Source organism: Xenopus laevis, chromosome 3L, assembly GCF_017654675.1.
Source record: "Xenopus laevis strain J_2021 chromosome 3L, Xenopus_laevis_v10.1, whole genome shotgun sequence".
NCBI lineage: Eukaryota > Metazoa > Chordata > Amphibia > Anura > Pipidae > Xenopus > Xenopus laevis.
Window position 1 is genome coordinate 84,566,453 of NC_054375.1, and position 25,647 is coordinate 84,592,099.

Sequence of the window (25,647 nt, forward strand, 5' to 3'; positions counted from 1 at the left end):
TACATAAAGGGTTGCATTTGTGCAATGAACATAACTTTTTCTTTAATTATATATCTTATCCTTCAAAAGTTTTCTATATAATTTAAAAACCTGTGACAGTTTAACAATCACCCAGATGCATGGGCTTTTTTAGTGTTCAGATGCATTTGTAAATGTCAAAGTAACATTTGTTATTCTTCCTTCATAACAGTTTTGATGGCAGTCCATTTCAAAGCGAAAAGAAATTATATTTTAGAAGCAGTCAATCCATTTGTAAAATATATAAATAAAATCTCCAGTTTAGGACTAGCAACAGTGTTTTTAAACAGCTTGTTTTATGGAACGATTGTGCTTATGTTCTTTGAAGGCTCATATTAGGCTACAATATTGCTCATTGCTTCCTACAACCAATACTCTGCACTGCATCAAAAAACGTAAGGGGGCTTTGCAGCCATCGCAACACTTCACCAGGTGTAAATTTGCCAGGACAACACTAATTCCCTAAGGTGCAAAGTTGCGTCCAGAGCACTGAACGCTGGTGAAGTTGTTCTAGCCTTACTTCAGCAAGCAAAGCGAAGTTGTGCTAGCGTTGGCTAATTTGCATACGGCCAAGGGCGCTCCGCCAATGAGGCGAGCTGAGCTGCTTGCCTTAGGTGGCAGCACCAGAGAGGATTCCAGGGGCGGCAAAAAGCCGCTCCTGCACCTTTAAGAGCAGAATTTCCAGTTTTTAAACCGGAAATTGCGCTTTCTGCAATAGTGTTCCTGCCTCCCCTCCCGACAGGTAAGCCGGCGAAGTGGGGCGGCATTGCAGGAGCCTCAGGCGGCTCCTTCATCAGAAACGGTGCTGCATACGACGGGAAGTGAAAGTTGAATGGACGTATATTTTGCAGCAAATACATTACATTACACAAGTTCAGGGAACCGTAATAAAATAAAATAGAGTTGTTATAATGCCCTACACATGAGCCCAGTGTATAGTTTATGTGCCATATGTTAGGAAATGTAGGGGGGACCCCATTAACAGTCTTTTGCAGGCTATCACTCAGATAAAAAGGAAAATATGCCAGCGTTGGGACTTAGAGAAATTTTCAACAAAAAATTGAGGAAGTCCTATCCACTCCTATCCACTCCATTGTGCCTGGTCTGAGGTAGCTATGGCAAGTCTGGCGCAAGAGGTAACGTTCAGTAAAATCTGCATCTTAGTGAATTTGCAGAGTTACGTCCATTCGCCTGGCGTTAAGAGTGCGAAGCAACCCTAGTGTCTTATCTCCTGACGCCTGCCCCCGTTAGGGAATCGGCGTAGTTACGAAATTACGTCACGCTGGTCAATTCTCTTTCTCTTTAGGGAATCTGCCCCTAGGATTCCTACAGCCTGAAAAATTTGAGTTAAAATGTAATGAATAAATAAAGTTGAAAAAAAATATTCAAAGATTAAGGGCCATGTGATAAAAGACAAAGTCGGTAGGAGGTCCCTGGCCTGTAGAGCTTACAATCTAAGTGTCTGAATAACATACAGGCACAAATAAAACTACACACAGGTTTGGGCAATGAAGAAGACTGCAGTAGATAATGTTCTAGTGCTAAAAAAAAGCTGGGGGCGATTGTCTTTGAATGTTATCATAAGGATTTTGTAAGCTATACTTTGCTTAATAGGCAGCCATGATATAGATTGTATCAGGTGGTGAACAGGTCCCCTCTTAGGAACAAGCATGAGGATTCTAGCAGCAGAGTTTAAAACTGATTGCAGGGAAGAGAGGTGTGAGTCTGGAAGAGAGTTAGTAAGAGTTTGCAATAGTCTACGTAAAATAGAACAAGGCAAGGATTAGTGTTTTAGCTGTTAACTTGTGAAAGAAAGGGGAGTATCTCAGTAACATTACGAAGGAAAAAGTGTCAGGTTTTGCAGTGGCATTAATATTATTAAAGAAGGCGAGGGACGGATAGACCACAGGCAGTGTGCTGTTTTAGCTAAGTTCAGTCTGAGGTGACATTGGTTTATCCTGGAGGAGGTAGCTAGGAGGCAGTTAGAGATCTGGGTCTGAATGTTAGTGGTTAGTGCAATGGTATTTATGTAAATTTGGATGTCATCGGCATATATAGTAAAATCCCAATTTTAATTCTGTGTATTCAATGTGTTTATAGAATTTTTTTCTTGGTCACACACCAACAAACTGTATTTTTTTCTTTCCCAGTTTTTCTGTCTTGACATGTCCCCTAAAAATGAATATTGGCCAAATGAAGATATAAAGTTTACTAATGAGGGCACATCCACACTAAGCTGAACTGGAGATGTAGCACAAATATAACTCAGTGACCTGTGATAGGATTGTTTTAATGATTATTTCATTAGCCGAGGACAGTAGTGCTGACGATTCCAATCTCTGTGGAAAGCACAAGGTTACAGGTTATTTGCTGGTACAATGTGTTCCACCTCAAGACACTATGCTTCCCTTTCCTAAAAAGAATGCTGTTCTATCTAAAGGTAACAAGTAATAATGTATGTAGTTGGAACTGACTATTTGAAAGTGAAATACGGGTATGGGATCTGTTATCCAGAAACCCATTATCCAGAAAGCTCCTTATTACAGAAAGGCCATCTCCCATAGACTGCATTTTATCCAAATAATCCAAATTTTTCTCTGTAATAATAAAACGGTACCCTTTACTTGATCCAAACTAAGATATAATTAATCCTTATTGGAAGCAAAACCAGCCTATTGAGTCTATTTAATGTTTACATGATTTTCTAGCATGAAGATCCAAATTACAGAAAAATCCATTTTCCGGAAAGCTCCAGGCCCCAAGCATTCTGCATAACAGATCCCATACCTGTAGTAATATAGGATGGCAATTAACTCTGGCCCAAAATGCACCTCAACATTACATGACATCTGAGAATGTCAGTATAAGTAAGTTTATTCATGAAAATACAGCAGCAACAAAACATCTTGAGTTTCATTGTCCTTAGAATTCCTAACATAGCTAGGCCTGGGTTACACAGAAAAAATATCATAGAGAAATTCCTTTCTTTCTTTGCATATCATACAGATGATGGTGAAAGCAAGGCCTTATATAAAAAAGAAGGTGACGCCATGGGGACAAATGCCTGACAGAGTGTAAAGAGTTTTGAATAGATGAATGTATGTGTGATGATACAGGATAGTGACATTAATTTGAATACATTTGACAGTATCATAATAAACCACTATGTATTGACTGTTATACTAATATTTTTAATTTTTTTTTATTTTTTTTGCAAATATTTGAAATCATAGGGAAAACTCTTGCCACTTGGATCTAAGGGCACAAAAAGCAGTGTAAAGTCAGGTGCATGCCACAAGCAAAATACAGAAATGGAAAGCAATGTGAAGCAATCCCCTATGCTGAAGGTCTGGGGCATGTGCACCCGGACCAAACTGGGAAAGCGGTAAGCTTATCCTAATGACATATTAAGACTTATGCCTCTCGTGAAACTTTTTGGATTTCTATATAACTGCATTAATATGTCATTTAAAGTTGGGTAAGACACCACCTAGAGCACCTATAACATCTGATTTGTTCAGTCATGTAAATGAAAAAGGAAAAATAATGAATTTTTTATTGATTATGAACAGTTTATCAATAATAGCTATTAAATTAGGGAGCAGAGTTCCCCTGGGGACTTTTCCTTTCCTATCATCTTTAAATAAAAAGAAACCATATTTAAGAGGAATTAAATACCCACATTGATGGTCCTGTTAGAATGAGAGCCACAGAAAAGCTCAGACCATTTTACATCATGCAATGTGCCAGTCTTGTGATATCAAAGTAGGTGTTCATTTTCATGAAAGAGGTTTTTGAAATCAGGGGGTGTGTGTGTGAAAGAAAATGTGGCCGTACCGTCAAATTAGAAACGAGATACTACAATTTAATTGTGCTTTCCATGCAAATCAATGGATAGCAAAATAATATACTGTCAGTAAAATAGTTAAGGCAAACACATTAACAATGAAGGCTGCTTTCTTTCTTCTAAACCATAACTGGTATAACAATATAAAGGCTGCACTGTTAATACATTAATGTCAGGATACAAATTATTAGCTCATCTGATAACAGGATGGGACAGCCCAAAATATCACAAGATGTTGGAAACCATCATTACACAAATGAGCATCCACATTTACAAAGTTAATTGTAATTATATTCAAAATTCCTTATTTAATCTATATTCATTTCACATTCTTGCAACGAAGGTTTATAAAATATTATCACACAAGGTTCATTAAAATACCAACATTGCTAAGGTCTAATATATTCATCTAGTTTGATATCTGTGGTGGGCAAGTTATTTGAAAGTTAGTTAAGAAATGGCACTATGGAGAATGGCATTATGAGTAGTAACTAAATAGCTAGATCATGTCAGACATGTCTCCCAGGGTTCTGTATTAGGTCCACTCTTCTTCAATTTAGTAATTAATGACTTAGAGGTAGGTATTGTAAGTAATGTATCAGTGTTTGCAGATGACACAAAACTATTCAGCCCAATTAATTCCATCCAGGATGTGGCATCCTTGTAACAGGATCTTGACAAACTGGCAAACTGGGCAGCTAAGTGACAGATAAGATTCAATGTTTAAATGTAATGTCATGCACCTAAGGTGGTACAGAGTAATGGTAGTGGGAAAGGATCAGGTATTCTTTTTGGTTAAATACTTGGCTGAAGAAAGTAATGCCAGTCAGCAACTGCAAAGTCAAACAAGGTTTTGAGGTTTGTCAAAAAAAAATATTTTGTACAGTGTTAATCTTTGCCTTTACAAAGCACTGGTAAGGTCCCATCTAGAATATGCTGTGTAGTTTTTGTATCTGGTTCTGAAACAGGATTTTATTGAATTAAAGGGGTGGTCCACTTTAAGTTAATTTTAACATGTTATAGAATGGCCAGTTCTAAGCAACTTTGCAACTCACCATCATTTAATATTTGTTATATTTTTTTTTTAAAAAAAAACATGTTCCGCATGGCTACAAATGTATTGTTATTGTTACTTTTTATTGCTCATCTTTCTATTCAGGACCTCTCCTATTCATAACTTTGTCTCGTATACAAATCAATGCATGGTTGCTAAAGTAACCAGATTGCTGAAATTGCAAACTGGAGAGCTGCTGAATAAAAGCCTAAATATATATATATATATATATATATATAAAAACACAAATAATAAAAAAGAAAACCAATTGCAAATTGTCTCAAACTATCACTCTACATAATACTTAAAAGTTAATTTAAACAACCCATTTAATGAATGTGCAATGAAGGGCAACTAAACTGGTAATGGTTATGGAAGGTCTTAGTTATGAAGAAAGACTGGCCATATTGGTTGTTTATATTGGAGCAGGAGGATATAATAAGTAATAATTATTATAATTGAAAGTAATTACTGTATGTATAATTAACTATATAAGCTGATCATATAATACATTCTCGAATACTTTATTTACCAGTAGGCCCTTCTAGCAGACACAAGAGCACCCACTGAGATCAGAAGAAAGGAGGTTACATATTAATATTTGAATAGTACTTTATACAGAGAGAGCTAAAAAGTTGTGGACTTTTCTCCCTTAAAGGGCAAGTCACCCCCAAAATAAAAATTTCCCTTATAAAAGAAAACATAATTCTAAGCAACTTTGCACTATACATTCACTGCATTATTTGTATATGTATTGCTATTGAAAGCAGTGTCTGTCCCTTTCTACTTTCTGCCCTGTCTTACAATGTAAGACAAGGCAGCGGATTACAAGACCTGTCTTTGCTGCAGGGGCGATCCTGGCCCCCCTGCTGCCTGGAAATTCGCTCTTAAAGTGCCAGGAGCAGCATTTTTGCTACCCCTGGTACCTAGTGGGGTGCTGCCGCCTGAGGCGACAGCCTCAACTCGCCTCATTGGCGAAGCACCCCTGCTTTGCTGGGGAATGAAGACTTTCGCATTGTTTAAAAAGTAAGAAACAGGAGTTAAGCAAATGCTGCTTTCAATTGCAAACGTTTTTACAAAAAACCTTAAAAGCACTTGTGCTTCAATGTTTGTAAACATTGGGGAATGAGAAAAATCTGCATTGAAAGAGACATGCAATATATAAGAGTACAACTGGCACAATAGGCGTAGGCAAAAAGGATAACCTGCACTTGATTCAAATTGAGCACAGCTACTGGATAACAATTACTGTACTGCACCGCTGAATGGAAAATATAGATTTACACTGATCACATTGTTGTGCAGTGGGGGGGGGGGAAGTATACAGCCATAATTTGATTAATATGCCTAAGAGCATCTTGAAAAATTTCAGGTTGTTGTACATCATTTTCTAGAAGATTCTACCACTGCACAGTACACATTGTGTGCTCCACCAACTCAAACAAATGGAAAACAGAAATACAAGCTTAGCATACAAGCTTAACACACATAGGCCAATACTTGCAAGCAAAAGCCTCTACAGATTAGCCAGTTTATTATTTTAACATGATTAAACTGTCCAAAATCCTTTCACAACTGTGTGAGTTTGCATGGGTTTAAACAATATCTGATTGGCAGGACTATGCGTTTATCAGCAAATAAATCTGTGCCCCTCAGTGATCCTCTTAGACTTCCAACTTTTCTTTGGCTCTCAGCGTGTGGCTTTACTGCCTATAAATCTTATTGTTTAATGATCAGGGAAGGGCATTAGACTGGTTGCAGCCCTGCATTATTTCTAGTTCTTACAACATGATGAAAAGAAGCTGCCCAATTGACGTTTAACACCAGTTTTAATTTTTTTTTTTTACCCTACGCTGCCCTACGTGGCGTTTCTGGGGAGATTAGTCACCAAGGGACAAGTTTTCTTTTATTCGGGTAAATAATATCCCCAGAATGCCTTTCCGCTGGCAAGAATGTGAATCGCTGTCAGGATGGCACTTGGATCAATTCGGTTTTCCGAAGTTGCCCGAAGTTTCCTCGTGAGGCAAATTCTGGGCGACTTCAGAAAATTAAGCGATCTGAGTACCATCCCGCCGGCGATTCGTTGGTCGACTAATCTCCCCGAGTCTTAACATGTGCCACCACCCTTACATTTTAGTTTAGACATTCAGTATTGTAGGTCAATCATAAAATCAAGAATTACCAGCAAAGAAAATACAATTAAAAATGGTGCATCACCATTATAAAAATCCACTAAACCTTAGTGGGTTTAACTTGTTTGACAATTAGTTTACATTATTATTTTTTCTTACAGTTGTTAATACACTCTGAGTCACAGAGTTTTCTGAGCAATTTACGATATACTACTGACAAAAGAGTAAGATAAATTGTTCATGGACATGGTATGAAAAAAGTTATAGATTGATACAGCACAATAATAAACCATCTATATCACACAAACATTTTACTGTTTAGAAAAGTGTAGCTACATTCCCATGTAAAAAAAAAAGTCAGTTGCACCTTAAGGTGTACAGAGATAAATGCAATTAGATAAAATAATAATTAAAGACAGAAAGAGTAATAAGTTCATATGAAAGGGAAAGTAAAGGCTCAGAATTAAGGTTTTCCTAAGTATCAACCAGTGCAGCTCAGAGCAATCTTGATAACTAGATCAGTAGACACTTTGAACAGAGTGGTTTGGATTGGCCAATTAAGTTACACTGCTCAGGTCAATAAAGGCACTGCTCCAGTCAGTTGTTGGACAAATAACCAGACCAATTGGGGTGAACCTAATGGACTTCAGGAAATATATTCCTCAGTCAGTCATAGAGATTATCCATTTTGAATCATTTGATTCCAAACAGATTCTGATCAGAATGTATATTTTTAAACATGGGCAGATGTTGGCCATGTTGGACAATATCATCCCCCATATGGTCAGCCTCACACATATTTGTAGCAATGTAATAATAGGTACTAAGCCTGAGTCAGCTCTAGTAACCAATGGCAGCCAATAACCAGGAAATAGCTACTACTATGGTTGTAGGGGTTGCTAGACCTGGAGTATATTTTGCACCTATTAATTCATGATCTCCACATAGCCTGGTTATTTTTTAAAAAACTTATGTCATCCTCCAGATTTATTTGTTCTTTAACTGCTGCAGCAGCATTGAGCAGGGAGGGTGATGAAATGGAAATGATGAATGTAATTAAACTGGGGTTCTTATCCCCAAACCACTGATATAAGTGTTAATTTAAACAGCAAGGCTTTGTAGCTGTATGAATTTTGCCAATTTTCATAGTGGGCTTTACCCTTTAGTATATGTTGAAGCCACTGAAACACATGTAGTCTAGGTATTCAACCATATGCCTACAGCAGCACAATTATCATGCAATAATTTGAACCAAACCGCCCTACGAAGTTAATTACTGCTGTCACATTAGCATATGAGGTAACTGAATTAATGAATGTGAAGGAGCAGTATATATAGCTTCTGAAATGTTACCAAAAAAATGGTCAGATAATTCTTTTGTCACTGAACTGGTTGTCAGCTAGGTCAGAAAGTGAGCAAAAAGTTTTTAAGCAGGGCCTGCCATAGCATGGCAGCATTCTATAATTGTTATTGACTTTTGCATTATTAATCTCACATTTATCTTTCAAAGTGTATGAGAGATCATGATAAAAACACAATAAGACTATGCTGCTTAGATATGTTATCCAGATTACTTTATCAAGTAATTTTCTTCTGATGACTTATGCTATTTCCTTGAAGATAGCTGATGACTCCAAACAACACAGTCGGTTGACGTATACATTTCTAGAATGCACTGCATACATATTGAACAAGGTTTAATTGGCAGACAGAATGTACAACTCAATGCCATGCAATAGTCCTTTTGTAAGGTTAAATTACAATTCTGCTTAATACCATATAATTCTACAGAGGCAGTAAATAACTGTCATAAACCCCTATACAACAAGCACACTGCAAATCCGCAACCTATCAATCAATACTCAAGACCAGCTGTAATACTTATTCCATTATTCCATATTCTCAGAAACATAAAATCACATGCTTATTTTGGTGAAAAGATATAAATATACCTTAAGAAATTCAAAAACCTGCAATCAATGAAATAATTACAGCCTTGAGCAACATTTGTTACCAGATAGCCTAAAAAAAATGCTATACAAAGCAGGCTGTTTGGGAGAGATATGCATAATAAGATACAGGCAGGTTTGGTGTTGCTCGGGTAATACAGAATGTATGCAGAGAGGAAGCATTTTTAAGGCTCCTTACCTTTTGCTGAATATTTAAGACAACAGCTGCCTCTGAATCATGCCCAGTGGCATTCAAATGATTGCAAAGCAATTACGTCGGCTTTGCTTCCCTATTTCTCTATAGTTGAGTGTGCCCAGTCTGCTAAACTACCATATATACAGTTATGATAGCCTGCTACTGAGTTGCTATCTGTTTGCTGGCACAAATCTAGAATCAAGTCAATCTGCAGTAGTTCACCAGGGACATGTATTGTACAACACGCCAGTTGTGACCTTCACCTTAGTCAGATATTTTAAATACAAGTCTTCTGAAATGTACTTCCTCTTTACCATGTTTTTGTTTAACCCTGTTACAGCCATATCATTGTAAGTAGTGATGCAGGTCACATTCTACATCATCCAACACATAGAAACATTTCTTGTTACAGCAATGGCAGGGTGCATAGTTCCAGTATGACAGGTAGATTGTAGTACCTGGGCTTCAGGCTAAGCTGCTGAATTGGTTAGTCTTATGAAACAATATTTGAATATCCCATGAGGGACTTGTGGTTCTTTAAATGCAATATAGATAGATAATACACATACTTTACTAGATATTAAATATAAGAGGAGACTACATGGAGTCTGTGGGAGTCAAAAAGCAAGAGAAAATGACAGCACACTGCTGTTATATGACAGTCACAGTGCTTCTTACTGGGAAGCTAGTTGCTATTCCTCCTGGAGATGTATGGCAGTGAATCAGCTTCATTGGTTGGTTCATATTGTGTGCTAGCAGGGAGCCAGTAGGGAATGGGTTAATCAGACCTATGCAGCCAGTACAGCGGTGCTTAAAGGGATCTAACCCATTCGCTCACATCTCTTTAGAAATCCACTTTAATGCACTTCCTATGGAAGAGCAGGGCCATTCCATAGGAAGTAAAGGCATCCTTGCTAGCAGGGCACTAGTGTCACCCCGACCTCCGAATAACTGGGCACAAAGATGACAGTCAATCCATTGTACTGAATACAATTCAATAGATCAGCTGTTATACAAAAACCACGTATTGTGCAAGCAGCGAATGGGGCATGGACATACATGGCAACACTTGGGACTCCATTGTATGATATATCTCATTTATGTGAGCGTGCAAATAGCCAGTACAGCTAAAAATAGCACCCGAGCAGCCACTGTATAAAGGGAAGCAACGATTGGCACACAACCTGCAGTTTGCAGCACCACCGATAAAGCTTGAGTGTGTCAGTGTGTGTGTGTGTCTGTGTGGTGGTGTGTCAGTATTAGTGTGTCAGTCTGAGTGTGAATGTGTCAGTGTGAGTGTGGCAGTGTGAGTGTGGCAGTGTGTATCTGTGTGTGTGTCAGTGTGAGTGTGTCAGTGTGAATGTCAGTGTGAGTGTGGCAGTGTGAGTGTGGCAGTGTGTGTCTGTGTGTGTGTCAGTGTGAGTGTCAGTGTGAGTGTGGCAGTGTGAGTGTGGCAGTGTGTGTCTGTGTGTGTGTCAGTGTGAGTGTGTCAGTGTGAATGTCAGTGTGAGTGTGGCAGTGTGAGTGTGGCAGTGTGTGTCTGTGTTTGTGTGTGTGTCAGTGTGAGTGTGTCAGTGTGAGTGTGTCAGTGTGAATGTGTCAGTGTGAGTGTGTCAGTGTGTGTGTCAGTTTCAATGTGAGTGTGTGTGTGTGACAAACATTAACGCTTATTCTGCAGAGCACAAGCAACGTTGTATGTATGCTAGCGTTGCAGTGCAAAGCCCATGCAGTGTGTGTGATGTTGTGGTGAATGTGCACACATGCACATAGCGCAGGCACACACGGACATTGTCTCGTACCTCATGAGCCACACTGTTATCCCGGCTTCTCTGTGGCACCTGTACCGATCCAGCCGGTTCCTCCTGAGCACACCCAGGCAGTGGAGTAGTCCAAGCAACCGCAGAAAGACGCTATTCCAGCCCTACATAAATGCCTGGGATTGTGTGCACAAGCCAGACACGGCTCCACAAAACTGCAGCTGATCTCCTACTCTCCCCTCCCTTTAAGAGATGAAGCGAGTGCTCCCCTCAGTCTCTCCCTGTCTGTTCTTGCTGTCTCTCCCCTCCCCCTCTCCAATGTGAAGTGAGTGCGGCTCAGCCTGGGTCATTCCCATTTCTCAGCTGGCTGACCCTTCCCCGTGCCCCCGCCAGTGGATTCCAGCGGCCGAACAACTGCTCATAGGTGACGGGCAGCGGCGGGTGACCTTTCCACGAGCAAAGTCACAATAGCTAATGATGGACGAAGGGGAAGCAAGGCAGGATTGCTGCAGGGAAAGCTCTTGTACTACACAAGCCATACGTGCTGGTAGCACTGGGTGTTCATACGTTGCCTGTCACATAGTTCATAGGAGCTGCTAATATTCCCTCTTTTCTTTTAAATAACAGCAGCCATCTTTGTAAACAACATTCATGCTCAATTGCCTCAGCATACACTGTGTTACACGGGCTTTGTGCTGTTCAATGTGCCATGGAGCTGAATGTAGGCAAAGCTTTATGTTTCTATATTTCAGTGTGACTAAAGAGGTGGGGGTGCACTGGGGAGCAGCATTCATTAACCCACAAGCATCAGCTGTTCAATTTAGAAGCAGCAAATCAAATGCTTTGCCTCTATCTCTCTCAATACAGCAATGGCCTTTCCCTACATATTAGTTTCATTAATACTGCAAAGGGCTCTGCTTGTAAAATGACATATTATGTTTTCTTATTTTCAAGTACATAGTGATAAGAATACGTGAGATTAGGGTGCTTAGTTCCGCTATTCCCAGACAATTTCTAAGGGTAAGGACACACGAGGAGATTCAGGGAGATTTTGTCGCCTGGCTACTTATCTCTTTGTCTTTTGAGCAACTATCTCCCTGAACTGCCTCAGCGTTTTTCCCCATAGGCTACAATGAAAAGTCACCTGCGCTAATGCACACACGGTGATGCGTTTTCAATAGTTTCCCAAAGTTGCCTCAGTGAGGCAATTTCAGGCAACTATTGAAAACGCATCGCCCTGTGTGCATTAGCGCAGGCGACTTTTCATTGTAGCCTATGGGGAAAAACGCTGAGGCAGTTCAGGGAGATAGTTGCTCAAAAGACAAGGAGATTAGTAGCCCGGCGACAAAATCTCCCTGAATCTCCTCGTGTGTCCTTACCCTAATGGGATCATACTGCAGCAACTGATTATAGGTGAAGATGTGTTTTAAAAGCAGACACTGTAAGGGACTTTATGAAACAAATGCCAGGCTGTATTCCATCACGTCACAGGTATTATTTGCAGGTTTCAATATAAGCTATTAGGGATGTCGCGGACTGTTCGCCGGCGAACTTGTTCGCGCGAACATCGGCTGTTCGCGTCCGCCGCAAGTTCGCGAACGTCGCGCGACGTTCGCCAATAGGCGTTCGCGTCAAAATCGTTCGACCATTCGATCGCTAAAATCGAAGGATTTTCGTTCGAATCGAACGATCGAAGCCATTGGACTGAATGAAATCATTCGATCGAATGGCTTCGATCGTTCGATTCGAACGAAAATCGTTCGATCGAACGATTAAAATCCTTCGATCGTTCGAATCGAACGATTTTCGGATGTTCGAAGTTCGCGAACTGTTCTCGAACTGTTCGCATTTTTTGCCGGTGTTCGCGAACGGCGTTCGCGAACACATTATCGGCGGTTCGCTACATCCCTATAAGCTATACAATGCCAGAGAGGCTGCTGTAAGATGCTATAGACTATAGTCACTATTTATTGAGGCTGATTGGGCCTATTTTGAATCCCAGTCCATAACTAACTTGCAGCTCTGTTTATGATATAACTCAGATTCCTGCTGCAGCCTGCATTTATTTCTGTGCTGCTCAATTAATTACTATACAGCTGTGCAACATATCTCAGTCAATGTACATACCCAGTGGAATTTTAACTTGCATTTTGATATGTGGTGGATTGTCATACCTTCCATCAGCAGCAGCACAACCATAAATGAATCTTACTATGTCCTCTCTATCTATACCCATGTGAGTAGACATCAGAAAGCAAAAGGATGAATCCTGTACATTTCAATCCAGCTACTGAATTCAGATATAAAACTGGATGTGAGAGTGCTCTCAGGGGCACAGAACTCTATCAACATTACAGTTTTGTGAATATGTGCAATTTGCAAATTTCTCCACTGCACAGTTAGAATACTATTATGGCATAAAACACAAGGATGAATTAGGACTCAACATTACCAGCACAGTCTGCAAACAAGTATTCAATATTATTAGCAATGTGACCTGCAGCAGGTGCACTGTACATACATTTAATTTTTGCCGTGAGAGATATCTGTGCAATGTTAAGCCTGGCAACAAAAGTCTGGCCTTGATTCTATTGACGTCAGATAAGTGTAAGCACAAGACATCATTCCAGGCCTCTTGTTTTGACCTGGCTTTGAAGCTAAGGGAAGCACGTGAGGTTATAAGATGTCAGTGCTACATAAATAAAGGATAATAATAGTAGTAAGATCATTTCCTTTCAGTGCAACAGACCGCATCGATTTCCTTAATACCTATGGGGAAGGGACTTTATGGTTCATTCTCACTACTCTTCTCTTGCAGACTTTTAAAGCAATTTTTTTTTAAAAATACAAGTTTTGTTATGATCCATTTTGCTTAAATTGTTGCTGGCGACTGACTTTCTGATAGAAGAGCATATGTTGGACCTTTCAGTTATTGTACCAGGACTGACAGAAAAGTAGATGCTGCCATTATCAATCATATCTGCTACAGTGAACAGAATGATTTTCATGGTTCCTCTGTAAGGATGGCTGCTAGTAATAATGCCTTTTAAGGGTGCTTTTTCTTTTGGTAAGTGCATCAAATGTGAAAAACATTTTGCTCAACGGTGCTGTCATTCAGTACACTTAATTGGATACAGTTGGCAGTGTCGGGACAGTATTTGGAGAAGAATTGCAATGCCTGACAGAGTTGCAGATTTTGATATATCTTCAGTATAGTGCTCTGTCAAGTAATTTTTTTTACTTGTTGAATATGCCTAATATATTCAATATCAATCATCATCTTGCATCAGTCAACTAAGCACAAGCCTTCTTTAGTAAAAACAATAGATATGTAAATAGCAATGTATACATACGTAAATATTCACTGACAGAGCTTATTCAAAAGCATTAAGTAAACACAGTCCTAGTTTTAGGCAAGAGCAAGGAGAATGGCAGTTGCCTTTAGCAGCCAGGGCCATGGAAAGGAAAAGACCATGATAAAGCAACAGAGTGATACATTCTAAAAATCCAGATAAAATTTTCAAAGTATTTATATTATGGTTTATTAAAGGGATGGCTTACCTTCCAACACTTTTTTTCAGTTCAGTTGGTTTCAGGTAGTTAGCCAGAAAAATACTTTTTCCAATTTTTTCTATGTGTGACATCCAAAAAGTCTAATTTTTCACCATTCTAAAGCTGCTCTGGGAGGGGGTCACCATCTCTCTAAACTGTTCTAAATTAATACATTTAGTTGATACATTACTTATTTTTGTCTCTGCTGACCAGAATCCCTGGGTTTCATTAAAGGCAGCTGTTAGAATTGATACAATAGCTGCAAATACTCCAGAGATGCTGCTGAGAAATGTATCAACTAAATATTTCAAAATTGTAACAGTGCAGAATTTGCACCTGATTTACTGAGCTGCCAGACTGAAACTCCACAGACAGGAACCTTAAACTTTAAACTTAAATCTTGGAGAGAAAAAAATGGTAAAGAATAAAAAGCACTTGAAAAAAGTCTTTATTTCTGGAGAACAATCTGAAAACAACACTGAAAAAGTGTTTGAAAGGTGAACAACCACTTTAACTGAAGCCCTGCAGCCATTCTTGAACTCCAATTCAGAGGGCAACAGCAGGAGGGCTATCAGTTGGGCTTCACTCTGCTTATTCCAGAAAGTGGGGCCCAAGCTTTCCTGTTAATGATCACCTCTTTTTCTGTAACCTACAGCCCTTGACAAAATTATCATTTCAAAATTGCATTACAGCAAATGGCCAAAAATATTTCCAAAAACACCCTAAAACAATGTCTGAGGAAGGACCCAAAAACTGCAAAGATGGAGAGAGGTAAAATATAAAAAAAAAGTACTTCAAATAATACTGAAATCACAAAAATATTGAACAGAAAAATTGGTAGGATTACTTAAATATACAAGATACTTTAAATCAATGTTAGGAAAATAACCCATTTTTTTTAAATACTGGCAAAAATATAGAATGTTATTTCATAAAAGATTTAAATACATCACAAGCATTTCTGCCATAAAATAGATGATAGCTATACATGGAATAAACACTCCCCAGGATATTAATGAAATACTGAAAGACTAGAAACTGACATTTTGCCAAAAATAATTCTTGAAACATTTTTCTACAATATATGATTTAGATGAATCCCATGCCTAAATGCAGCACCTGCAATATTTCTCTGACCCCCAGAGTAGAGTTAGATGACACTTGAACTTATACACCAAAAGAAAATTTTACATTTTAGTACTGTAACTTCTTTTCTTTTATTTCAGTGCATCAATCTCTTTAATCAAATTTTTTAGGCCGGATGCAAATCGTTAGCCAGAGAAAGGTCATAACACCTCAAACCTGGCAAAGAGAAGCTGAATTTGATATATCCTATTATAAACCGAGTGCCATGCAGCTCCACTGATCTCTTTCTACTCACGGGGGATGGAGCAGGTAAAAAGTGACTTTATTCATTGACATAAACAGATGAAATATGTCTTGTTGCCTAATTCCAATGCAAAGCAGCCTAAAGCTATGTTCTGTCATTGAATGGCTTTTGCAAGTATAAACTTTCAGGATTAAAAAAAATCTATCTGATCTTATTTATTTTGTGATTTGATTTTCACTTATTTTTAATTAACTACTTTTTCAAACCTTATTTTCATAAAATGTTGGATACGCTTTTTACAAGACTCTTTTGAAAGAGGAAAAACTAACAAAGGCACTGTGTATTATTTTTAATGGGGCTCTCTACCCAACATCTATTTTGACTAATGAAAGAAAATATAATCCTATGTAATTTTCCAATATACAGCAAAACGATGTTTAAAAAACAATCTGTTAATGTAATTGCCACTGTCAACAATATTTGGCTCTGGTTCAAACTCTTGTAGTAGAGGTCATTTCAGGTATGTTAATCAGCTTGCTTTGGCTACATTGTTTTAGAAGTCAGAAATTTCATTACCGTATGTAAAAATTAGTTTTTGGGTGGAGTTCCTGTTTAAATATATGTTCATGTTCTCATATCCAGCAATAAGTGATTTCAGGCTTTATAAACAAACAAAATAAAGTCTAAAGTATAAGCACAACAGATACATCAGACCAGAGATGCAGTCCAAATATCTTCTTATATGTCTTTAAAACCTCTGGAATTTTTCTTAAACAACATATGGTAGGGATTTTGTCTTAATTTGTGGGGCACTTGAAGGAAAGATCATATTATATGCAGATAAGACCTGTTTAGCAGAGCCATATTTGCCTCCTGTATCTTTCAATTTTTATATGTAATCTGTAATTTTGATGTACACACCCACCTATTATATAGCTCTGTGCTGGTGTTTTATAAATGCATGCTTCTCACACAGTCACTAGTGTGGAGTTATCCATGGTGAAACACATTGTTTTGTTCACATCTTCTCAATATACACATGTGCCCTTGGACCACTAACAAGTGTATAAATGTTGCTGTTTTATATGATTTCTGCTATATTTTATACATCAGATATAGATATGAGGAACTGGCAGAAACAGGCTGCAAAGTTTAAACTAAAATATATTTTACTGTATTTTCTCAAGTTAGCACATGTATACAATCAAAATTATTCTCCAGAATTGAATTCTAAATGACTTATTTTTAAAGCTCGTTATTGTCTGAAAACAGTTAAATATGAACATATAGGTGACCCGAGTACATGTGAAGCCCTATAGAGGAAAGATGTGGCCCTTGTCACCTGCAGATTTGCCAATAGACCCCCATATACTAATGAAAGGTGCTGGCCAAGATCTTTTTTTTTTTCATTTGAAATAAAAAAAATATTTCTTGCTGGGTCTAAACTATCTATAGAAGTACCCATACGTGTTGCGATAGTCAGATGATAAGCCTAAAACTGACTGACAACTTGCCAAAATTTTATAGCTGCCTTTAGTATTCCAACTACTTTACACAACAACTAAAAATTCTATAAGAACCAAAACTACTTATACAATCTGACTTTCAAATGCATTCAAATTTAACTGTTTTATAACCTTTTTACTTTATTATATACAATGTATTTCTTCCTTGTAATCTACAGTATATCATTGTATGTGCTAATCTGCTAATTTTATAAAAGTCTCTTTGTTAGAAGTCGGTAATAGTGAGGCATACAGGCAAAGTTTAGTTATTACAGATTTAATCAGTTTTTGTGAGATGCTTGATCTCTGTTGCTCTTTTTTAATGTATGAATCTCCTGCTGACTGCCTGGGAACATTATCCAAGATGGAAGTATGCACAATTAAATGCAGCTGGTTTCTGATGTCAGTGTACTCTTGCTATGCAAGAACATATATATATTGTCATGTGAAAAAGTTTGGGAACCCCTCTCAGCCTGCATAATGATGTACTCCACTTTCAACAAAAAAGATAACAGTCATATGTCTTTCATTTCCCAGAAACATCTGGGTTCTAGGGTGTTTTCTGAACAATCAGTATTCAGTTGTATAAAATTAAATCATCATCATTTATTTCATCATCATCATCATCATTTATTTATATAGCGCTGTCAAGATACACAGTGCTTTACTGCAGTTATAGCAAACAGGGAATAAATGGTGGATAACAAAAATCAAATGTGAAAAACTGACTTTGGGTACCCTTGAAATTTTGGTAATTTGAATGCATGTAACTGCTCAATACTGATTACTGGCAACACCAAATTGGTTGGATTAGCTTGTTAAACCTTGAACTTTATATGCAGGTGTGTCCAATGATGAGAAAAGGTATTTAAGGTGACCATTGCAAGTTGTGCTTCTGTTTGACTCTTGTTTGAAGAGTGACAGCATGGGATCCTCAAAGCAACTCTCAAAATATCTGAAAACAAAGATTGTTCAGTATCATGGTTTAGGGGAAGGCTACAAAAAGCTTTCTCAGAGATTTAAACTGTCAGTTTCAATTGTAAGGAATGTAACCAGGAAATGAAAGGCCACAGGCACAGTTGCTGTAAAACTCAGGTCTGGCAGGCCAAGAAAAATACAGGAGCGGCATATGTGGAGTATTGTGAGAATGGTTACAGACAACCCAAAGATGGTGTAAACCTCTGTACATCGTTCTACTCAGCGCAGTTTGCACAAAGAACATCTGTATGGCAGGGTGATGAGAAAGAAGCCCTTTCTGCACTCACGCCACAAACAAAGTTGCTTGTTGTATGCAAAAGCTCATTTAGACAAGCCACAGTCATTTTGGAACAAAGTGCTTTGGGCTGCTGAGACAAAAATGTAGTTATTTGGTCATAACAAAAAGTGCTTTGTATGGCAGAAGAAAAACACCGCATTCCAAGAAAAACACCTGCTACCTACTGTCAAATTTGGTGGAGGTTCCATCATGCTGTGGGGCTGTGTAGCTAGTTCAGGGACTGGGGGCCCTTTTTAAAGTCGAGGGTTGGATGAATTCAACCCAAATTCTTTAGGATAATGTTCAAGTATCAGTCATAAAGTTGAAGTTATGCAGGGGTTGGCCATTCCTACAAGACAATGACCCTAAACACACTTGGAAGTCTACAAAGACATTTATGCAGAGGGAGAAGTACAATATTCTGGAATGGCCATCACAGTCCCCCAGCTTGAATATCATCGAAAATCTATGGGATGATTTGAAGCAGGCTGTCCATGCTCGGCAGCCATCAAATTTAACTGAACTGGAGATATTTTGTATGGACGAATGGTCAAAAATACCCCCATCCAGAATCCAGACACTCATCAAAGACTATAGGAGGCGTCTAGAGGCTGTTACATTTGCAAAAGGAGCTCAACTAAGTATTGGTGTAATATCTGCACCTGTCTAATTTTGTTATGATGCATATTGCATATTTTTTGTTAATCCAATAAACTTTATGTCACTGCTGAAATACTACTCTTTCCATAAGGCATACACACACACACATATATATATATATATATATATATATATATATATATATATATATATATATATAAAATATCAAATAAAGAAAAAGTCCGCACTCATGGGTCTTGTGTAGAAAAGCAAAAAGCTAGTTAGTGTTTATTCGACGTTTCGGCTCCTAAACGCGAGCCGTCCTCAGGTTTAGGAGCCGAAACGTCGAATAAACACTAACTAGATTTTTGCTTTTCTACACACGACCCATGAGTGCGGACTTTTTCTTTATTTGATTGTACAAATTTCTTGTTCCAGCACCGGGCAGTGACCAGTGTTCTGTGTGCACCAGGCCCATTTCTCTTTGTGTATATATATCATGCTGGTGTAAATAAATGTCCATGGCAAATTTGTATTGGGACTTCTGTGATATAGATTGACTCAATAAATGTAGCCATTCATCCAGCCTCATTTCCATGTTCAAATCAATAACCCTTCATCTTCTCCTTCATGTACTTATAATTGTGCATATTCTGGTACAGGAGACACAATTTATCAAAGTCATGTGAAAGTTGTGAGAAATTGGAAATTCTGTTTTACAGATCTCTCTTTGCATAAATGTAACTTTGCACAGCAAATAGACCCACTTTTCCTACTTACACCCACATGCATTTACATATATGGTTTTCTTTCTCCTCAAATTCTCTGTTATAAGGTATTTCTTGACCATAAAACAATATACCGTATATACTCGTGTATAAGCCGACCCGTGTATAAGCCGAGGTACCTAATTTTACCTACAAAAATGGGAAAACTTATTGACTCTTGTATAAGCCTAGGGGGAGAAATGCATTTCACACTCCTGATCCCGACTGTGTGCCAGCGAACTACAAGCCAGTGAACTAGAAGCCAGTGAACTAGAAGCCAGTGAACTGAGTACAGTGGGGGGGCTGAAGCTGAAGGAGGGCTGGAGAGACTAAGGTTGAACATAGTTGTGTGGCCAGACCAAAAGTGACAGGAAAGTTGCAGCAAGTTCTACTCTGCACACACTCACCTCCACAGTCTGTCCCAGCTCCAAATGAAATCCCACCACACACACAGCATGCAGCCAGGCAGAGAAACAATCCCAGGGAATTCGTGCTGTGCTGCTCAAGTCCTCCCTCTCTCTCTCTCTTGTGCTGCACGAGTCTGCTCGATCTCCCTCCCCCTCCCTTCCTGCTTTTCAAGTCTCCCGTTCTCTTCGTGCTGCTTTCTCCGTGTCACAGCCCGAGTAATCTGATCGGGCTGCAGGAATGTGACAAGGGAGGAGCGGAGCCGAGCACCAGTTGATTCAGACAGCAGAAAAGAGAAGCTGCGCATGTGCCAGGGTTCTACTGCGGGTCAGTGTAAAGCCGGGAGGCGCTTCCTGATGACGCACTGAAGCAGTCAGAGAGGAAGACTTTTGCCAGGATGGGGGTGAGTGAGAGCACGCAGGAGCTCCTAAGCGCAGCCTTTCCTTTTGCAGCCTGACCCGCGTATAAGCCGAGGTAGAGTTTTTCAGCACATTTTGGGTGCTGAAAAACTCGGCTTATACGCAAGTATATACGGTAGCTTCCAAAATGCCTAACTCTGGAAGACTGGATCTCTCGTCACAGACATCTAACAATAACTTACAGCACTGTTTTAGATCAAATACATATCACCCACCATTTATTCATGCTTTCAAATAATTTTAACTTTTTGGCATAGCATGCAGCCACTTATTTCCTCTGTATTTATCTAATTTCCCTCATATCAGTTCTGTCTATCCGACCTCTTGGATCATTTCTATTTCACTCTTCTCTCTTTTGTAACTCACTACAGGTATGAGAACCCAGAAAGCTCTGAATTTTTGAAAGGCCATCTCTCACAGACATTTTATCCAAACAGTTTAATTTTTTAAAAATGATTTCCTTTGTACTTGATCTAAACTAAGATGTAATTAATTCTTATTGGAAGAAAACCCTGCCTATTGGGTTTATTTAATGTTTACATGATTTTCTAGTAGACTTAAGGTATGAAGTTGACATGATTTTCTTGTAGACTTTCAAATCCAAATTACAAAAAGATCTGTTATCAAGAAAACCCCAGGTCCCAAGCATTCTGGATAATGTCCTTTACCTGTACACATTTTGAATCCAACTAGTTGGATAAGACAAATTTTATTCCAATAGATAATGTAATCTATTGCATGCCCTCTCAAAATGCTTTCTTCTGTTTATCACTTTGTGCTTTCTGCTTCGCACCCATAAACAGGAACATGTTAATTTTTCTGAATATATTTTAACATTCATAATGCAGGAGGAACACAAATATTTTTTTTAATTCTGGTTTAATATTTTGTTTTCCAAAGAACATAAAATTAGTATGATGTTACACTTACCTGATTTCCTTTCAATGACATAACTGTGCCAGAAAAACACCATCTAACACACAGCAGGTGACCAAGACTCTCCCGCCGAGCAAGCTCCAGTGCTTGTGTGCTTTGCCTCACTTGATATGACAGCTTTTGACAGACAAGACATGTAAACTACCACAAGAAAGAGGTGTGACAGGGATACTAGCAACATCAACCATCTTTTTAAGGAATGCTGTAAAACACTATATTGCTAAGCTGAGAGAGCTAACTATGCCACTTTTTAACTCAGGTTTGATGTTTGAATTTTTGGTTTTAGACATTTACCGTATTTCCTTCCCTAAAAGAGAGACAAATATTAGATATTAAGTTATTTGCCTCACACCCCTTGGTACAATCATAAATCACTAGGTGTTATACATTAGAAGTCATCATTTTTGGCTTCAAGCTTTGAAAAATACTAAATGTGTGCATGTGGTTAGTGATTATTCTAAACTGCAGGTTGATTTTGCAAAATTTACTCCCTAGGACTCCTTTTTTCTACAGGGAAAAAAACATGTTAAAACAAATTAAAGGACCTGAATTTACACTTCCCATCCCATGTTATTGAGTAACCCCATATGACACGATCAGCAGGGACGGATAACGGAGACCATAGTCACGGCACAGTTTAAGCACAAATGGAGTCTGACACCATCTTTTTAAGAGTTCAATGCAGCTTGGCTGGCTTTTATTTTTAAGAAAATATCATCTTCAACACTCTTACTTCCATGGGTGTCCGCAGAAAATTTTCCAGGGTGGGGCAAGGAGGCATCTGTGGGCGGGCCTGTGAGATAGGTGGGTGTGTCACTGCCATCAGGGGGTGGAGCTATGCCACGGCGATCAGCCGATCGCCGGGTCAATCAAGGGAATCCTGCACAGTTTCCCTAATTTGAAAAACCATCCAGGAAGTTTTGACCCGGGCAACCCTTCAAAATACCGGTTGTCTGACAAGTGGCAACCCTAGTTCACACAAAGATGGCAAAGTGGCAAGTTCATGTATAAATACCCCCAGAACTCACAAACAGATGGTACAGGGGCAAGTACATGCATAAATACCCCCAGAACTCACAAACAAATGGCACAGGGGCACGTACATGTATAAATACCCCCAGAACTCACAAACAGATGGTACAGGGGCAAGTACATACATAAATACCAGCAGAACACACAAACAGATGGCACAGGGGCAAGTATTGTATAAATACCCCCAGAACTCACAAGTACAAGGCTGCAGACTGCAATCAGGGTTGCCAGGTTTTCATTTCAAAACCAGGCAAAGACCATAAAAAAACTAGCCAAAAAAGTAGCCAAAAGCCATTTTAAAAGTAGCCCAAAAGTAGCCCAATTCATAAATTGAAAAATCGTTATAAAATAAAGTAAAATAATATGGTTATCAGATCAATTAAGTGTCTGTATTTTTCCCAGACTGATGGCTGACTGGTACTGCAAATAATATTGGGTTCTTTTGGGTACTGCCTGGTTGGCACTGTAAATAAAAGGGGTAACACAAGGCATTAAGTTTGCTAAGAAACAATAACACAACCAATTAGATAACATTTACTGTTCACCTGTTTTACCCCTCTGTGTAAGTCCCCTCCAGCGACGTTCACAGGGCCATCTTCTCTTCAAACCTCTTCTTTCGGGATCCGGCGGCGCTAGGTGGCGCATGCGCAGTAGGATGCCGGTATGCGCAGTAGGATGCCGGTACTACTGCACATGCGTACAAAGTTCACGAAGTTCGGCGATTGAACTTCGGAAACTTTGTGCGCATGCGCAGTAGTACCGGCATCCTACTGCGCATTCGCCGCCGACAGAGCAGCATACAGGAAGAAGCGGTTGGAAGAGAAGATGGCCCCTGTGAACGTCGCTGGAGGGGACAGAGGAGTAAGTAGCAACTTAGGGGCAATAGCCTGAGGTGAGAGGTAGGTGGGGGGGAGGAGGGAGGTGAGGTGTTAGCGCCAGGGGGTTGGATTCCCCTTTAATACTGTAACCCCCTTAGTAGGAGGTCGTAGCCAAATGAATTACGTGCGCACAACCACAGCGCCACTCGCATGTGCAACAGAACAATGGGCAGGTAACCTGTACACGTCCAAAAGCTTATGTCATCAAAGGATACAGCTATGGGATCCGTTATCCAGAAACCTCTGAATTACAGAAAGGCTGTCGCCTATAGATTCCATTTTTTTTCCAAATAATCCATATTTTTAAATTTCATTTTCTTTTTCCGTGAAATAATAAAACCGTACTCAATCTCCACTTAAATATCATTAATCCTTATTGGAGGCAAAACAATCATAATGGGTTTAAATAATAAATGATTTTTTAAGTAGACTTAAGGAATGGAGATCCAAATTAGAGAAAGATCCCAAATCTGGAAAACTCCCAAGCAGTCTGGATAACAGGTCCCATAACTGTACTGACAGTACTGCGAATACATTGAGCGCTTATAAATGTGTGTTCATAAAAACTGTGCCAGTCAAGACACAATATATCCAGAAGAGCAACAGAAGAGCTTCAGAACATCTTACTGTATGTGGGCTTACAATCAGAAATCTACTGTTCCCTGTACAACATAAAGGAGCATTTGAGTCCTCTTGTGACACACCCAACCGAATATTGTTTTATTGGGGACCGGGCAATGACAGGATCCCAATACTGCCCAACAGCCCTACAGTACATACAAATAAGAAAGACATAAACACAACGCACAGTCGCAGACAGCTACTCACAAGTCCCGCAAAGCGGCACAGACTGTGTCGTCGTCGTCGTGTCGTGGTCGTGTCCAACTCCAGTCTCTCCAGGAGGACCCAGAGAGACAGGCCCAGGCGTCGGCGTGCTGCATCATGACGTCACGCAGCCGCCTTCCTCCTGAGGGACGCTCGCTGCATGTTCTTCCAGCCTGCCCCTGAGCCCTCTCTAGTCTGAGTCTGATAATCCCAAGTCTCCGGCTCCGCCCCTTTTAAGAACGTATCGTTCGTAATTATCCTGCGGCTGCCGGCTGGCTGGCGGCGTGCAGGCAGGTGCAGCCAGCAGTGCGTGCTACTATTTGGGCATTGGTCGGTTTTTCCAAGTCCAAACCTGCGGCACCTATTAAAACTAGCCCAAAACTAGCCATTGGCGGGTTTGGACTTGGAAAAACCGCGCACAGTCCTAGGGGGGGGGCACTGCCCCCTCTTGCCCCCCTCTGTGGACGCCCATGCTTACTTCACATATTAATTAGCAGTGCAGCTTTAACACATTGTATCCAGCACTTACAGCCTTGGAGATCACAAGTCCCAGAATCCTCAGTTAGACTCTCACTTAACACTCAGTCTCTTCCTCTCTTCAGTCACTTGGAGCTCTCTCCAACACTTCGGCTCAGCAGGGAAACAGTTTCCTACCCATCTACTCTCTCACACACACATACCTCCTTCCAGCATATGGAGGTGTCCACGGGCCACTCACCCTCCTCTAGTACAAAGAGGTTTCCATTATCTAGTTACCTCTAACTGGGCAGCTGAAAACACGTAATGAAGCAAGGAATGGAAGGCCCACCCTGCTCTCTTCCATTCACTCCAGGGACCCATTCATCCGGCTTTTCCTGAGCCGGTACACAAATACACAGCCCTACTTGCAGCAGCAACATAAATATTTCCCTGGAGTTTTCTATTGACCAGTCTAATACTGGTGAACTATACATAATTTCCAACACATATCTTACAGTAGTCATACCCTTATCATTCTATCTGTAATTAACTTGTCATCTTATTGATCTTGTTGCCCTTCCCTGGATTCTGTAGTTCCACTATTGTAACTGAGGTCTAAACTGATATTATGTATTGAAGATTAGGCCTTACTAGCACCTTTTAAAGATTAGGATTTACTGTAATAGCATGTGTGCTATTACCATTTAAATACAAAGGACATATATGTTTAA

The 25,647-nt window shown here is 39.5% G+C and overlaps 1 protein-coding gene across 12 annotated transcripts in view; it reads right to left on the reverse strand.

Moving 5' to 3' along the window:
- The window catches only part of LOC108711202 (membrane-associated guanylate kinase, WW and PDZ domain-containing protein 2), a 441,642-nt gene that overhangs the window by 203,238 nt on the left and 212,757 nt on the right, over positions 1-25,647 (reverse strand). The window contains exon 1 of one of the 12 annotated variants that reach the window (XM_041586539.1): positions 20,370-20,895. The exons of 10 other annotated variants lie outside the window; for them this stretch is intronic. The gene's annotated coding sequence lies outside the window, so the exon portion shown is untranslated. Of the gene's footprint in view, positions 1-10,995; positions 11,261-20,369; positions 20,896-25,647 lie in introns of those variants that run through there. One more of the 12 variants, XM_041586538.1, reaches the window with a different exon arrangement.